The sequence below is a fragment of the Seriola lalandi genome, unplaced genomic scaffold (assembly GCF_002814215.2).
Source record: "Seriola lalandi dorsalis isolate HSWRI2012SDOR001 ecotype SW California unplaced genomic scaffold, Sedor1 jcf7180002054338, whole genome shotgun sequence".
NCBI classification, from domain to species: Eukaryota; Metazoa; Chordata; class Actinopteri; order Carangiformes; family Carangidae; genus Seriola; species Seriola lalandi.
The window spans coordinates 1,072,879-1,081,246 of NW_019524891.1; positions in this window are offsets into that span (position 1 = coordinate 1,072,879).

The window sequence follows — 8,368 nt, forward strand, 5'->3', positions numbered from 1 at the left end:
GATCAATATTTATTTGCTTAAACCTAAGCATATCTTTACCACAGTTTATTTACAATAACCACCGTCTTTACCTGACACTAACCATACAATAGTTGCCTTTCTGAGAAACTATGGTTGTACAGTGTTTTCAGTTGTTCTGGTTGATCAGACCTGTGCTCAGGTTTGAAGTGTTATGTTGAGGTCACACAAATTTGTTTTAATAGGGAGTGATAAATGTCCTTCATTAACAGGTGCAATAAAGCTATTGAGGTGTCAGGGAGATGTCAGTGTAGATGATAAAAAAAAAAAAAAACAATCCAAAAAAAAAAAAAACTAACTCCACTCATCCGCATTAAAGTCAAATGCATTTCACACACATCTACGACACCAACCTCCATACCGGTATCATTCCCCACTACTCGTCTGACATAAAGCCCACACTACTTCCTGCATTGTCACTGAATGTCACTGGACATATATCCTCCACTATGAATGCTGTTCTCAGGAATGTTTGGGTGGAAAATCTCATCTAAAAATGAATCTGCTGCTCACTTACTGCTGTGAACAGTTTTGAAAGAGACAATTTCTTCAGTAGGCAAATAAAACCAAAACTATGTGCATGGATAGATACCACTTGGAAAACACTGCATGTGCTTTTTGTAATTTTGGGTGAACTGACCCTTTAATTATTTCACAATGTACAAGGTTGATAATATATAGAGATAAAAATTTGTCATCTATATATATATAATGACAACCAATCAAATCAGGGAATTAGGGAATCAAAACAAAATAATGTAATGTTTATGTTCTTCAATTTAACTAAACTTACTGAGAATCAGGCTGTTGTTTTTCTTCAGCCCCCGCCAATACTCAGTGTTTATAACTGGGCAGAATGAAGAGAACAGCAGGACTGTGTGTGTATATGTTATGTATGTGTGTGTGTGTGTGTGTGTGTGTGTGTGTGTGTGTGTGTGTGTGTGTGTGTGTGTTCACAGAGGCAAAAGGTCAGCTTTGGCTTGGTCCACAGCACGTCAACTTGGCTGCAGCTTATTTGCTGATGCTATCTGTGAGTAGGAATCTGAGTAAACAGAGAGGCAAGATAACAAGTAGAGCACATCTTCCTTCTTCCCTTTCTTCTTATGTTCTCCACCGCAGACTTGTGATGCCCCCAAAACCAAAATCCTCGATCCAACAAACACCAAACTCTCCTCATCCTTCCATCTCTCTCACATCTGCCCATGCAAAAATCTTTATTTAAAATCTCTTTCAACCCAGAAACCCCTCTTTATCTGTTTCTGTCTCAGTCTCTATTCTATTCGCTGTGCCAGAGAATGTAAGACTTGAGTGCCCTTTTCCTGTTGTAAAATTGCCAGATCTCTGTCCTTAAACTCAGCCCTGTTCTCCTTGCTCAATATATCAATGGACACAGCTGTCCAGACTGGACAGACGGCCACATCCTGCCAAAAATAGTAACAGAGAGATGAATCACTTGATTACTTTATTCAAACCAGAGATGTTCATTCATTTTTAGCACAAATTAACACAGAGCGGTGTATCGATAGGGCATGTGAACTTACTGGATATTCAGACATTCACGCAGTTGCTTGTTACATGTTTAAATTTTGTCTTTCACATTTTGTGCTCCTCACACAAATAGAATTTGGAAATGCGTCTGACCCTGTGACCTGTTTCGTGGTCTAAGGAGAGTCTGGGCTGCATGGCGTGACACTGAAGGCCACACCTGGACACATCTGGACTGGGGAGGGCAGCCCTGCTCTGACCCCAACACATCTGGAGCTGACACACTCAGAGACAGCGAGGAGATGCATAAATAACACTCACACATATGTACAGTATGTTCTTCATGGGAAATACACAAACGCAGACAGGCATGCACTTCTACAACACACAGCTGGTCCTTACTGCCATCTCATGAGTTGTGAGCCTGCATTTTTATTTTATGTATGAAAGGAGACTTGTGTTTTATAACACTGTCTCAGAGAGAAATATGAGCAGGTGCTGCAGCTGTTCGAGGGGCATTTTAACCTCCCAGTGGAGCCCTCTCACAGTGCTGGACAAGACATCCTCCCTCAGGGTTAACCCAAAGATACAAAATCATCTGTGCTGTGAAATGCATTTGAATGAATAACTGGTCATCTTCTCCACAATCAAAGCATTACAGAATGGTGTTAGATTGTATTGGATTACCTGTCAGGTTAAATGGAGGAGTGATGGAGTTTGGCACGGTGAAAGATTATTTCCATTCCTCGTTAATGTGTATATGTATCACACACATCCTTTCCGGACAATGATTTACTGTAAAACAATTAAACGTCAAAGTTCATTCATCAAGTTGGACGTAGAAGTTTAGAAAAACCACAATAATGTCAACTCAAGGTCCACTCACTAGCTTTCTCCAGAGCTCTTAACTCTATCACACATCTCACATAGTTTGAAGGTCAAGACTGATCCTTCGATGCTTTTACGCCCAAACAGACGAGAGGTCCTAAATGTGCTGCTGACAAAATAATAACAGCTACGGATCTCACGTCAACAGATTCATCTCCATGACAACTGAGCAAACTCCATCTGCTGATGAAGATCACGTGATGTGGTTGAAGCTCCAAAAAATGTTAACAAATGGACCTTGAGTTGCAAATGTTTTAAAACAGATTGTGTTGGATTTTCTCAGCTGCAACAACAACAGTTTCTAGCAGATTTTATCAGCTGTAGCTAGCTAGCATGAGCTAACTGCTAACACTAAAACTCTCCAAGTTGCTGGTGTTGCTGAAGTATGAACCCGCAAACCAAATAAGGCAGGCATCATACAACAGCAGTGATAACATGAACTTCTCCAAAGCACGTGGTATAGCACCAGTAACTTTATTATTATCATTACAACAAATGGCAGTTCTGTACGGTTTATAAGCTACAGTCAAATCATTTGTCCTCAGCTCCATCAGAGCTGTTATGTGTAAAAGTCTGATCCGTTTAGTCTAGAAAGTCAAAAGTGTTTCTGTCCTGTCAAGCTTCCAGCTGGCAACCCTGGGTTACCATAGCTAGTTACCTGGCCATGTTAATGTTAACGTTTGCAATTTGTGTTAAGAGTAAGATTTATAAATACAGAGTATTATATCTTACCTCATGCCCTCGGCATGTTGACAGGGTTGCCATGCCTAGTCCTGTCACAATTGCTCAGCTATGATTGAGCAACCGCTGCTCAGGGACAGGTTTTAACAAATGTCACATAATGCTTTGGTAAATCACATCAAGAGCTGCACTTATCATACCTCTGAGATGTGGCGACTGGTACTGGAGTCCAGTCCCTTTTCTCTCTCTCCACCATTTTCCACACACATATAGCTATTTCGTTAAATTTTAGGGAAGATTGCGGTTCATATACACATGCATTCCTTCAGTCAGTTGTGGCCTCGGTGCTCCACAGCCACCAGACTCCGAACCCAGTCCAAGTCTGGGTCTCTCTTTCTCTCACTCTCTTCCCAAATTCCCTTTTTTTTTTTTTTTGTTAGCCATACAGCCCCTCTCTCCTCTCCTTTATCTTCTGGATTCCCTCTCCCCACATTCCTCTCTCTCCTTGCCTTTATTTCAACTCCTGCTGTCTTTCTAATTTTATAGTCTGTTTCAGTTCAACTGTGGCTCATCCACTATCTTTACTCAAGCACTTTGGCATCTTCAAAATCTCTCCCACCCATCCTTATCCTACTATAAACTGTTTGCATTGCAGTATGTTGTCATGACAACGGGCCCGGCTGAGGGGTAAGCTGCAGGTGTTCCTGTTTGGGTTTGACGGCGCGGAACGTTCAGCGTTTCTTATTCTTAGTCTCATGGAGAGCTCCGCTGTTTGTGGGTTGAGTGGGTCACTCGTCTATTTGTTTATTTATTTCAAGTGGCCAATCACCAGGGCAGGTTTGTCTCAACATGGAGGGCCAGCTTCCTGTTATTACTGACCACACACACACGCACACACACACACACACACACACACACACACACACACACACACACACACACACACACGTATATACAAACCTATAATATATGTACTGTACTGTAATTGTGTGGCGGCATGCAAACACGCAGACGGACATATGTGCTGTATGTGCATCTGCTTTACTATATTTGAAATATGCACAAAGTGGTGAACAGATTTCTCATGTCTGCCTGTTAAATTAACATTTTTTATGGTTTGTCTGGCAGAAAAAAGTACAAACCAAACACAGGTATGGTTTAAATTTCCATTTTTAGATGATCTCCTTGGCAGTCATGTAATTCCTTTCACCATCCATTTGTTAGTGATGCAGCATCTTTATCACTGAACTCCTCTTCAACACCGCTGAGATTCAGAGGATAGGCCTTTTTCACTGAACATTTTCACTCAGTAGGAGAAGCACAGGTGTAAATAAAAAGAATGGCTGAATTCCATTCAGCTGCTTCAGTTTCAGGGTCCTGGTCTTGCACATGCAAGCTCACTGCCTCACTGTCATGTCTTAGTGGGACACTCAAATAAAATAGAGCCATTGTTAATGTTTCCTACTGTAAGTGCATTTCTACCCAAGTATGGTTTTGCAAATATTGAAAGTGCACACAAAAAACTTTTTGTGATTTTTGTGAATTGATTAAAATTTTTACACTAGATTTTAATGGAATCTTGGTTTCCTTGTTCAAAAATGGAGAAATTATTAGCGGTTACTAGTAATAACTACAATATTCTTAGTCAACCTGGACAACTGGAGAGAGTGAAGGTGAATAAAAAAGTGAGAAAGTAGATTTTTGGCTTTTGTCTCTTTGATAGAAAAGGTAAATTATTGTGTCTGGATTTAATTACTGACTATTGATGGAGAGATGGTGCAGATTTTGATTATGTGTGGTCTATATAGTATACTGCATGTTTCAGTATCATGATGGCAAACATACAGATTTATGATGTTAATTAGGGGACAGAGAGAAAAGAGATAACATAGCCCACCTCAGATGAACCCACAAAGTTACAGTTTTACAGTCTACATCAATAAAGACAGAGCGTATGTACCGGTTTCTGTGTGTGTGTGTGTGTGTGTGTGTGTGTGTGTGTGTGTGTGTGTATATGAATCTGTGTGTGTGAACTTGGGAACCGTTTCCCTCTGAATTTGTGCATCAGTAGTAGCTCCTGGAGTTTGTAGGTGGGTGTTTGAATGAACACAAGTCCACTCCTGTTAAATGTCCTTGAGTGAGCTAATGAATGCATATCAGCTTATAGGATGCTCTCTCTCTCTCTCTCTCTCTCTCTCTCTCGCTCTCTCACACACACACACACACACACACACACAAAGGATGCATCTTTGCCTCTTCAATGACCTTGTCTTTAGCATCTGCAAACATGAAATGACTGAAATGTGCTGTGGAGAAGGAACCATGACACTTCCTGTTCCCATTTGCTTTTCATTCCTCATTTTATTTGCATTTATGGATATTTACCTTGGGTTTGTTCTCATATTCATGACGTTTGATTGGCTGTTATGTTGTTGCGATGTATTGTTTTTGCATATACAGTGCCAAGTTACAGTCAAAGTGCAATAAAGTAGTTTGATAAACACTATTTATTAAAACTTCTAAGAATTACACTTTAGAAAATTAAAAACCTGATTATAAATGAAATGAATTTTATGTGTGGAAAATCTCTCCTTTAGCACTAAATAAGTGAAATTAAAAATAGTCGAATATTATTATGATATTTATAATTTATATAAATAGGGATGAAATAAAAGGGAATTAGCTAAAACAAACAAACAGGAATGGGGAGCAATACGCTGCTGAGAAGAAACATATATGTTCTGAAAACTACCCTATTCCTAATTATATATATTGCTTCAGATAACATTATTGATCATGATCAATGTCATATTGTACCGTCATTCAGAAACACGTAGATGCAGTTTCCTATCTGCCTCTGTGCTGCAGCCATCTAAGACCCCAACTGGCTGCTCTTAACCAACTTGATAGACCTCTGGAGCTTTTCAGGTCAAAACAAATTTGCTAAATAGCTTTGATTCTTTGGTTTGCGAGCGGTTAAGTCCAAAATTTCCCTTCTAGCAGTTTGTCGTTCTAGTGAAAAGGCAGGAAGTTAGAGGGTTGAGTTTGAGTGGGCAGGAGAAAGGGCATGAGGTGATGGCATGAGACACACACACACACACACACACACACACACACACACACACACACTTATTCCCAACGTCTCCAGAAACACTGACCTCAGGACGAAGGAATGAAATCTTATCGCTGCAAAAACTCACATTGGAATACCTCACTGTTGAATGAAAGTGTCAGACTCTGTTTGTGTGACTATATGCGTGTGTGTGTGTGTGTGTGTGTGTGTGTGTGTGTGTGTGTGTGTGTCTGTCTGTCTGTGTCTGTTTGTACATTCATGCAAGACATGTGACCATTTCAGTGTAGTAGATTCCTTCATGTGAACATCTAACGAAATCTTTTCTTTGTCTCCCTCTCCTTTCTCTGCTCCCTCCTCATTCTGACATCTATTTGTCCTTTTCCCAGCACACAACGATCACAAATCATCCTTCTTTTTTTTTTCTTTTTTTTTGCAGTGTCATTCCCCTCTAAGGCCCACTCTATGTCTAAAAACAGCAGAGAGTGTCTAACTATTTACTGGAAGCATCTAACCAGCAATCTAAACACTTTTCTCATCATGTTGTTGTGTCTCTTACTTATGCACTTAATGCTTACTGGTGCAGCTCCAGCACATATACAGTATCTGTTTATATTTATTATCAGGCTGTGTTCATCTCATCACTACAAACTCTAGTGTTTCACAGGGCAAATAAAACAGTGTAATCACATAGTTTTGTCTGGTTTGTGTGCAGCCACTGCAAAAGCTTTTCATTTGTTCTAATTTGTTCTTTATTTAATCAGGGTAGTCTCTTGAGATCAAAATCTCTCTTTCAACACAGTCCTGCTAAAAGGGTATGATTATTACTTGAACAGACAGGATCTGTTGTAAGACAAAGTCTTCATTTGTATTATGTTAAAGATTTTATTTCTTTTTTAGGTTTGGGATGCAACAAAGGTCCACTGGCAGTGGACATTATGGTATGTGCCTATATCATCGGGCTACCAGCCCCCATTAGATCTCATTCAGCTTTACTGTCATTGCACATTCGTACCAGGTAGTACTAGTTGACACTTATGCACTCTATTATAAATAGTAAAGAAAAAGATAAATATAAAGATAAGACAATGTACAGAAAGTACAATAAATGAATAAACAAATCCAGCTCTGTTATGTCAGTAATGTAACTACAGTATGACATATACAGTTTGGAAGAATCAATAAGTCGTATATACAGTAGAATGAGTCTGGTCATGGTATTAACATGTATAAACAACAAGCAGGTATGTAATATATAGTGTAATGATAAACAGTACATAGAGTTGACTATGGTCAATGTTAAATACTATACATTGAATTAAAGGAAGTGTTAACACAGTAGCAGCAGCTGTGGTATTTTGAAGCATTCAGTGTCTGGAAGTAATTCCTAAAAACATTACATGCGGTAGACGTATCATCAGCATATAAGGAGATATCGAAAGAAGCCACCAGCTGAAAAGAGTCAACAAAATGTTTGAGCCAAATAACTCATCACTGTAAGTATGTCAGAAATCCTGTTGCCTCATTCCATCATGCTGAGTTTAACGTTTTTAAGTGGACTTACGCATGATCTTGTACCAGTACAGACTTGGATTGGATGATTGGATGAGTGAGCAAACATAGAAAAATAGAATGGCAAAATTTGTATCTATTATAATGCCTCTATTGTATGTGAATCACAACAGAAAGAATCACCAACATGGGAACCAAAGATCTGAACTGGTGAAATGAAAGGAGTGGAACTACTGGCAATTATGTTTGAACAGAACTACTTTGTACGACATTTTGAAAATCAAAAGTGTTTATAGTTCTTCTCAATGGCCACTCTTAAAGGCAGAGTGAAATGGCGGCAGTCACAGAGAGGCGGGAGACATTATACAGTTTCTCATGGAAGAGATTTGTTGCACTTGGTTGCCCACATGAAAAATGACAAACGGTTGTGTAACAAGTGGAAACTACTGTTACCACCTTGCAGTTGTATACCTCCGCCAACCAACCAACTTGCAGGAAATATGGTCACAATCTCCCCTTCCTGAGTTACAGCAGTGAATAATGGCCAGAGGTGTTTTTGCAGATGATTTCACAGTGAAGTTGATCTTTGACTGCTAAAATCTAATCAGTTCATCCTTGAGTCCAAGTGAATGTTTGTGCCAAACTTGAAGAAATTCCGTCAAGGCGTTACTTAGATATCGCTTTCACAAGAACGGGACAGACGGACAACCCGAA